We start from the raw sequence: 9865 nt of genomic DNA, 5'->3' as shown, positions 1-9865 counted from the left end.
CCCATTATAATTTAAAGACACTTACAGTGATTAATAACAGTTAAGATTAAAAACTTACAGATAAGTTTTATAGCAGATTAGAAACAGCTAAACAGAAAATTAATAAACCAGAAATACCACTGAAGAAATCATATGAAATTTAGTGCAAAGACAGGACAAGATGGAAAAATATTGAAGAGAGATTAAAAGACATGAAAGACAGAATGAGGGTGTCCAGCACATCTAATAGGCATTTTATAATAAGGAAAATAAAGGGAATAAATAAGAGGAATTGTTCAGAGATAAAATGTATGAGATTTTTGAGGAATTGAAGACATGAGTCCTCAGATTAGAAAATCAATGTATCCTGTGCAGAGTTAAAAACAAACAAAAATCCAACAACTGTGTTGCAGTAAGATTTCAAAATATGGGATAGAAAGAAAGAGGAGAAGGGGAAATATTAAAAAATAATAAAATAGAAAAAGACAGATTATCAACCCAGGATCAACAGCCAAAAGATGTCATAAAACAATAGAATAATACCCTCAAAGAGCTGAGAGAAAATGAACCGTTAACCTCAAATTCTGTACCCAGCTAAATATGCATGAAATAAAGATATCTTTATAGCTCATTTATCCTGTGCAGCAGGCTGAAAGAATACTAAAGGAGATACTGTAGTTTAAGATAAAATCATAGTTTTTTAAAAGTAAATTGAACTCAGACAGAAAAAGCTGAGTGTCAGAGAGTTTGACAGATAAATTGCCAAAACTACGTATTCATTTACTGTAAACAATTTTGTGGAAGAGGAAGCAGAACTTCCTGTCATCCTACACGTTTCTTCAGTCTCTGCTGATGAATCTTCGAGATTTCTATGATTTTGTAGAGCTTTAATTGCTAGTTGAGAACACAGATGGACTTGGCATGGGAATGGATAATATTAGGGTTTTCACATGTGTATTATGCCACTGTTTTCCTCAGAGTTTGTTGTAAGGGGCTCAAAGTTATCTGGATTACTGTCTTCATCTATTTGTCACTAGAAATCTCCCATTTCACCTAAAAAGCAGCCCTTGTGTATGTATGACTGATTCACTTTGTTATAAAGCAGAAACTAAAAAAAAAAAAAAAAAAAAAAAAAAGCAGCCCTTGTGAGCCCCTGTGGGAGGGCAGGCGTTTGACAGAGCGTATCCTTGAGTGGGGTGGGGGGATGGTGGTAGAATCAGGAGCACAGGTGTGGATTTTGGCCTTATAGAGAAGAATTTTATTCATTCACACTAACGGGAATTAAATTCACATTAATGGGAAGAAAGTCAGAGTCTATGGGTCCAATGAAACCTGGTTGGTTGCTGAAGTTGTGAAAGCTTATGAAGACATTCTCTTTTAATTGCTTCAATTTCACAGTCAGGTGGAAAGCAATGTCTTCTCCTGAGAGTGAAAGAAAAGAATGAGGTGTTCAAGTGTGAGAAGCAATATACTTGACTGTCATTTAATTAGTTATTCAATCCAGTGAAAGAGTGAATATATTAGGGAGACATAGTGGAGTTGGCAGGCAGAAAACCATGGCTCCACTTGAAGCCAGTGTTCATTCATGTAAAGTGAGACTTTCCGTTCATTTTGTTCATGTGTGTCTTCTACCAGTGTTGATCTCCCTAATACAGGTTTAATGAAAGTTGGGGTCTTCCCAGGCAATTACGATGAAGGGTGAGAGGGTCAAGCATTGAATGTACACATGATGGAGGGGCTCCTGGATGAGGACCCCTAAGTGGAGATGGTAGATACCTCTTCTTTCTTGCCAACTTGATTTGGTCCACTGGCTCCTAGATTATGTTTTCAAGTCCATGGTAAGAGTGTGTTCTCCCTGTGTCTGGAAAGATGGTGAACTTTGGGTGGCTTGGCTGTCCAAGGTTACATGCAAGCTTTAATGAGGTAAAACAAAATATGTGGTCATGATTCACCTTCTAAATAATGAAACTTTCAAGTAAACTAGAACTTAGCAGTTTAGCAGCATATCAGAGCTAGCCACAAGTTTCCTGGAATTTTAGCTGCAGCAGGATCTTTAGCCATCTATTTCTTCTTTTGCATGTTTTTCTCTTACAAGCTTCTATATTTTGCTTATCTGCTTTATGAAGAACATATACAGATATCCATCTGTGGCCAGAATGACCAGAATTAGATATCAGGATTATACCAGCATTGCCCTAGGACAAAATGTCAGCCCCAGGGGTTTGTAGATATCTCTGTAGAGCTGCCCCAGCTGCCAGCATGTCAGTGCTCACTCAGACCTCTGGGACAGAGCGAGAACGAGCTCATCTGGGTTTGGCACTGCTCTGGCTCCAATCTGTTGTTATCCTTAGTTTGGAGGCACATGATGTAGGTGCAGCTGTTAGAGGTCCACCCCGTGAGTCTGCCAAAAAGAGATAAAGCTGTCCCCAGAAAAGGGGAAATTGTTGTGAGCTTGGCAAGCACTTCGAAATGTGACTCATATAGGATTCTAAATAGTAGTACTTTTTAAGAACTTCCCTGTTTCTGCAGTTAACTGTGTTGCTTTTTTAGAGCACCTTGCTGATTATTCTACTAAGGTTCAATCTTTCTATAGTTGAATTCTCCTCATCTGGGCAATAATTTTTTCCATTAATGGCCCATATTACAGAGGTCTAGATTGCCCAGCATGATGGTCAGTTGTTGTGGACACTCTTGGCAACTGATTAGGTCAATGTTACTCTTCTTTTTTCTTTTTCTTTTTTGTGCAGCGTTCATAATGTACTACGTGGTCATCACCGTGATGGTGTTATCTGGTGAGACACATTTTTCTCTGCTACAGGGATAAGCCCTGCCAAGCCAATGATGTAGCACAGATAGACAGTAGACAGACCAGTCTCCCCAGGCGCAAAAGAGAAACCTAGTACTTTCATTACAATTCTTTATAGGTTGAAGTTTACAGTCTGGTTTACACTGAATGCATTTCAGGTAAGTTCTTCCCTAATGACGTATGGAAAAGCAGAATAATCAGATGCATAAGCTGCTTCCAGATCCAACTTCTAGGGCTGGCCTGCGGACTGAAATGTAACTGATGGAAGTTAGACACTAATGACGTTTAATTCCAAAGTGCCTGGGTATCCTTGACCTTAACTTTTTGATCTTTTTCTTCCAGTACTACCACTGTACTCATCTTATTGAAGTCTGCGGCATTGCCCACTAAGCACAAAAACTAGACATGAACATTTTTAGCTGCATTATGTGCCTAGCACAGAGGCTCATAGGGTAGGTGGTTAAATATATGGTGAAATGAAGTAAATTTTAAAATATATCTGCTTCATCAGAAAGTATTTTATTTTTATAAGACACAGGAAAAAATCTTTTAAATTGTATTAAAAAGGAAATTATAGGAACAGCCTCTAAACTCTATTGCTGATCAGTTCAAAAGCTCACAAGGGCTTTAGGTTATAACATAATAGGTAGTCCCCCCTGCCCCCCTCGGATCTCTGATAGCCTCTTTCAGCGTCATAAAATATTCACTATCAGATGAAACCTCTTGTCAATTTTCAAAGCTGTGAAGTCCTGTATGTCAGCTTCCACTATAAAATAATGACCTTCGGTAACCTTTCTTTCTTTCTTTTTTTTTTTTTTTTTTTGCGGTACGCGGGCCTCTCACTGTTGTGGCCTCCCCTGCTGCGGAGCACAGGCTCCGGACGCGCAGGCTCAGTGGCCATGGCTCACGGGCCTAGCCGCTCTGCAGCATGTGGGATCTTCCCAGACCGGGACACGAACCCGTGTCCCCTGCATCGGCAGGCGGACTCTCAACCACTGCGCCACCAGGGAGGCCCCGGTAACCTTTATGAGTAAATCTGTGATAGGGATTTCTGGCCACAGAACTCATAGACTTTGTTGGTTGATGTAGGCTCTTATATTTACTAACTACTGCCTTGTTGGTTTCTTTACTAACATCATTAATTTGAAAATAGGATAAGCGAGATTTCATACATGCAGGAATACCACTGCAGAAGTTATAAATGGCGTTCTTTAACACAGTATTCACAGCACTCCTTTGTTCTTTGGGGAACTTCTTTGTGAGTGTAGATTCTTCGATTTTGGTTCTTCTGTGTCAAGATCATGTCCCTAATAAAGCTTTAGGTTACTCTTACTTGAGGCAAACAGGGAGGACTCTTTTCTTTCAGATGTTCCACATTTTTATAATCTTCTTCAAGAGATTCATAGTGGTCCTTGAGTGAATTGTTGTTTTTTTTTTTTGCGGTACGCAGGCCTCTCACTGTTGTGGCCTCTCCCGTTGCAGAGCACAGGCTCCGGATGCGCAGGCTCAGCGGCCATGGCTCACGGGCCCAGCCGCTCCACGGTATGTGGGATCTTCCCGGACTGGGGCACGAACCCGTGTCCCCTGCATCGGCAGGCGGACTCTCAACCACTGCGCCACCAGGGAAGCCTGAATTATTAGTTTTTTTTGTTTGTTTGTTTGTTTTTTTTTTTTTTTTTTTTTTTTTTTTGCGGTATGCGGGCCTCTCACTGTTGTGGCCTCCCCCGTTGTGGAGCACAGGCTCCGGATGCGCAGGCCCAGCGGCCATGGCTCACGGGCCCAGCCGCTCCGCGGCATATGGGATCCTCCCGGACCGGGGCACGAACCCATATCCCCTGCATCGGCAGGCGGACTCTCAACCACTGCGCCACCAGGGAGGCCCCTGAATTATTAGTTTTTCATACTGAATTTCCAATTCTAATTTATTTAGAAGTTCATTTGCTACAATGATCTCATCTCCATATTACTTCATATAGTCTTTAAGGTAGGTTCTTGGCCACAGTTTCTTAATGACAGTTTTTAAAAAACATATTGCCAATCTTATCATTAATATGCGAGCATAATTGTTTCAGATCTGAGGTCATCCTTTACGCTTCTCATAAAGTCTAGTAGCAAAGGCCAATGTTATTTTTTAAAAAAACATTTTTCCTTTTTGTTTTTCCTTTTTTCGGAGGTTGGTAAGCTAACCCCTCTCTTTGCCTTCCCCTCCCTTTCTCTCTGTAAAATGAGTAAATACAAGATTCCTCAAAACAGAATTAAATTGCACTTCACTTAAACTGCAACCACAGCCTGGGGATGGCTTTAGCTGAGTATCCAAAGTCCTTCCTAGTATTTTTTTTTTCACTCTATGTGATCCTCAAGCTGGCTCTGAGGAGGGAAAAATACAACAATATGGTGGTCCCCGGTAGAACAAACATTTTCGTCCTCAGACTAACCTCTGCCATCTCTTCAGTGCTAGATGAGACTTTCCTTTAGCTTGATCGTGCTTCTAGGACTCCCCCGACCCCACTGAGGAGGGAGAACAGAATAGGGGCTTTCAAATTCTGCTTCACTTTTTACTAATCTCCTTGCTCATCCATTGGAGAAGTGTATGTGTGCTGAGTCCTGGTATCTTCCTTTTAGTTCAGTAAAGGATGTTTGGGTTGCTAACAAAATTATTTGGGGTTTATAATGAGAGTCTGGGACCTTTTGTAGTCCCATTATAGATGTATATTTCTGCCATCTTTTTTGGGTTTTTTTGTTTTTTTCATTTTAGTAAATAGAGTAAGGGTACTCTGGAAATGGGCACTTGACTTGTACTGATGTCCAACAGTCTCTAATTCCTTCCTTTCTTGGGAGATTCCTGCTTTAGAGGAGCTGACTTTCACGTAGAGTCAGGGACCTGGCTGCAGTGTACCGGGAAACTCCTTGGAGATTCCTGTGTTGAAAGCCTAGGCATGTACAGAACCTTTGACCCAGTCATTCTAGGAATGTACTCCAAGTGATTAGGTAGAGAATTGCCAAAGACCTACGTGCAACATTCTTAGTTGCAGCATTGTTTACAAAAGGGATGTTTAGAAAGAACCTATATATCTTTCAATCAATTTTCAACTAAAAAATGTTGGGTACATCCAAACACTGAAATAATACACAAGCATCACAAAAAATGACATAGATATATAATCAACTGGTAAGGTGTGACGTTCACAGTATGCTGTTAAATAAGACAATTACGAAACAGTAGATATGCTATTATCCTGCATGTATAGGATAGAAAAATGTATTAGCTAAGCAAGAGAATTTTCATACTTCAGACCGGTTTAACTTTGTACGATTTTTTATAGCAATCATGCATTAAGTCAGAATTATTTTAAATTATCTTTTTAAAAATCAAAGGGATTAAATTTGCCATTGTAACTACTTTTAAGTGTACAATTCAGTGACATTAATTACATTCCCAATATTGTGCAACCATCATCACTATCTGGTTCCAAAACTTTTTCATTATCCAAAACAGGAAATCTGTGACTATTAAGCAATAACTCCCCATTCTCCCCTCCCCCAGCCCGTTATAGCCTCTATTTTTCTTTCCACTTCCATGAATTTGCCTATTCTAGATATTTCATATAAGTGTCCCTATTCAGACAACACCTATGTTTAGTTTATTTCAAGAAAATCATGTTATATGTGTATTTACAACAATTTTAAAAAATCAAATAGATTGAGACATTGAGAATTTCTGGGCAGTAAATGCCCATTGATTTTGTTTGTAACCATGAGTATTTTTAATCCAATCCGGAGCCATCCCACTAGGTCTTCTGAGGCACTGGCTTTTGTATTCATCCCATCTGCATCGTGCACTGCTGTGCTTCAAACGCCCACATGTTGCACGCATTCAGGCATCAGGAACTGCCTTTGGGCTCTGCTTCCAGCCCGGCATCTCACTGCTGCTTCTCACTCCTTTCGGGGTGGCTTCTGCATCAGTTGGTTCTCCTGCCACGTCGGGGACAAGCCACATTTTGCAAAGATCTTGTTTGCCTGAGCTCCTGTTCCTCCTCGGTGCTCCACAGATCACTTTTAGGCTGACTTTTCCCCCAGCTTTATTGTAAGTTTAAGGTATACAAAGTGTTGATCTGATACACTCCTATATGGCAAAATGATTACTGTGTGTTAGCTGACACCTCCATCACGTCACGTAACCGTTTCTTCTCTGTGGTGAGAAGATTTAGGATCTACTGTCCTAGCAACTTTCAAGTATATAATACAGTACTGTTAACTACGATCATTGTGCTGTATATTAGATCCCCAGAACTATTCATCCTATAACTTGAAGTTTATACCCTTTGGCCAATATCTCCACATTTTCTCCCACCCCCTGGAAACCACCACTCTACTCTGTTTCTGTGAGTTCAGCTTTTTTTGACTCTACATTTAAGTGAGATCATGCAGCTTTTGTCTGTCTCTCTCTGACTTACTTCACTTAGGATAATGCCCTCAAGGTCCATCTATGTTGTCACAAATGGCAGGATTTCCTGCTTTCTTGTGGTTGAAAAATATTCCTGTGTAAGTGAGTATGTGTGTCTATGTGTGTGTGTGTGTACGACCTTCTTTATCCATTCACTTGCCAAAGGACGCTTAGGTGGTTTCCACATCTTGGCTATTGTGAATAATGCTGCAAAGAACATGGAAGGGAAGATAGCTCTTCAATATCCTGTTTTCAGTTCCTTTGGATATACACCCCCTAGTAGGGTTACCGGATCATATAATTATTCTGTTTTCAACTTGTTAAGGAACCTCCGTACTCTTTTCCACAGTGGCTGCACCAACTTACAGTCCCACCAGCAGTGCACAGTGTCCCCTTCTCTCCACGTCCTCGCCAAAACTTGTCACCTCTTGTCTTTCTGATGATATAGGCTGACTTTTTCAGTTGGGATTCCCGGACCACATGGATAGTATAAATTCTTGCCCTGCTGCTTAAGCATAGCTCAGACTTTTCTTTTTTACAGCCGGTGTCTGGAACAGCTTCTCCAGGCGGTAGGCACTGCCTCTCATATCCCCTGTCCCAGCCTGGGCAGCCTTTCGTAGAAGCTGGTTTCATGCAGCAATCATTGTTCTAAGTCCTCAACGCCAAACCACGGCTCCTCATGTGGGCACACAAATCCCAGCCTCAGTCTTAATGGTTGCCATCCAGGTACAACACAGTACTGGGCCACTGCAACAGAAACTGAAGCTTTTTGCTCTCATGGTATTTAAGTGGCTTTGTCTTATTTTACCCGGAATTTCATGCATTTGCAATGGGAGGAAGGTCTGTGTGAAAGGATAAAACTCTATGTAGGATTTAAACTCCACATGGGTTTTATTGAATATGACAAGCATGGTGCTTCCCAGCTGCATGGCTGCTTCATGGGAATCTGCCCTCCTGACGGATGAGGCCAGGGTTGTTCTTAATGGAAGGCTGACCGCCATTTGTATCGTGGGCCCAAGACCACAGCGCGTTTAGCCTATATGTTGTTCGTTGTAAAAACCTCAGCTCAAATAGAGGCAAAGGCAGTCACAACCTTGGCTCTCTGGGATTTGAACTGGAAAATGCAGAGGAAGATTAAAGATGCCCGCAGAGGCAAGGAGGCGGGAGGGACAAAGGAGGCCAAGGGGTAAGTTAATACTCGAAGTAAACAAAAACTTTCAGCAAAAGCAGGAGGAGCAGGCTGAGCAAAGACGTAGCGAGCAACGCGCGCTGCAGCCAGTTAGGTGGGAGGAGAAGTATGCCTGTCATGAAGCACAGCCGGGTTGAGGACACCAGTGAGGTTGCACAATGTCCGGGTCACGGACATTCCTGGTGCATCTTGAATCTACAAGGACCTTCAAGCTGGCTCTTTCAGTCCTGTTCTTATTCTTAGATAAGCCTGGGATTACAACAAGCCCCTCCTTCCCTGAGCTAACATGTGTGAGTCTATTCCTTGCAACTGGAGACACCCTGGGAACCCAGAAAATACTATCAGGAATATAGAGATTTGTGAAATAGGAAATCACCAAGAATGTGGAGATTTTGTAATTAGTTAAGACATAATGGCTGAAAGCACTGAGAATGTTCTACCTATTCCAAAACTGTGTCTTCTTGGTAGTCATACCATGACTTCTTTGCGGCCATGGGCAAGAGCTGCAAAGCGACAATTTTAAGGGTGTAAGGAAAGAAACCAAGCAGAGTTACGTGCTTTTCATCTATAGCAGTAGGAAATTTACAAAGTTAAAGTCCCGGGTGCCCTACTCAAAGCAGCTAAAGAAATCTGTTAAAGGAAGTGCTTTTATCCGGCAGCCGACGGTGTTCATTGGCAAACAGCTAGCTGTATCAGAAAAAAATCACAAAACCTGTTGCACCTTTCTTGGCCATTTCCTGTTTGACAGGAATGAGAACATTTGTGGAAAGTGGAAGGTGTTACTTTTCACAGAGCCCCTCATTTTAACCAGTTATGAGAATCCATCACAAGTATGAAGCACACCCTCCCCCTAGTGTCCTCCCACCCATCTCTGCCCCCATCCACATTAATTTGTGTTAACGTGGAGTTAATTGTAAATGCTAAATGCTTTATTTTCATTTCTGTTCATTGATGTTCTCGGTATATGACTTTGTCCCATACTTCAAGGGCTACTAAGGACAATGTCTTCACTCTTTGTATCTTCAAGGACATATTTTATCCATGAGAAAACATATAATGTATATAAAATAATATTTGGCTTGAAATATAAGTCAAATTTTTATGCACATTTTAAGCATTCTTATAAGTTAGGAGGACTTGTGTTTTTAAAGTGGAAGGTGTTGGGACTTCCCTGGTAGAGGAGTGGTTAAGAATCCGCCTGCCAATGCAGGGGACATGGGTTCCAGCCCTGATCCAGGAAGATCCCACATGCCATGGAGCAACTAAGCCCATGCACCACAACTACTGAGCCTGCGCTCTACAGCCCGGGAGCCACAATTACTGAGCCCGTGTGCCACACCTACTGAAGCCCTTGTGCCTAGAGCCCACGCTCTGCAACAAGAGAAGCCACCGCAATGAGAAGCCGGCACCTCAGTGAAGAGTAGCCCCTGCTCGCCGCAACTAGAGA

General features: G+C 41.7%; 1 pseudogene across 1 annotated transcript; it reads right to left on the bottom strand.

The window, feature by feature from the left end:
• Window positions 1–3285: 3285 nt before the first annotated feature.
• On the bottom strand, window positions 3286–4869 carry LOC309793368 (SKA complex subunit 1-like; annotated as a pseudogene). Its single transcript has 3 exons — window positions 4690–4869; window positions 3808–4227; window positions 3286–3584 (listed from the first exon to the last, which is right to left on the bottom strand). The product of its transcript is annotated as an SKA complex subunit 1-like (transcript).
• Window positions 4870–9865: the final 4996 nt, after the last annotated feature.

Source organism: Mesoplodon mirus (genome assembly GCF_964341445.2).
Source record: "Mesoplodon mirus genome assembly, chromosome: 18".
In the NCBI taxonomy this organism is placed as follows: domain Eukaryota; kingdom Metazoa; phylum Chordata; class Mammalia; order Artiodactyla; family Ziphiidae; genus Mesoplodon; species Mesoplodon mirus.
Note: the sequence above shows the minus strand (reverse complement) of the source record. Positions and strands in the feature narration are given on the sequence as shown.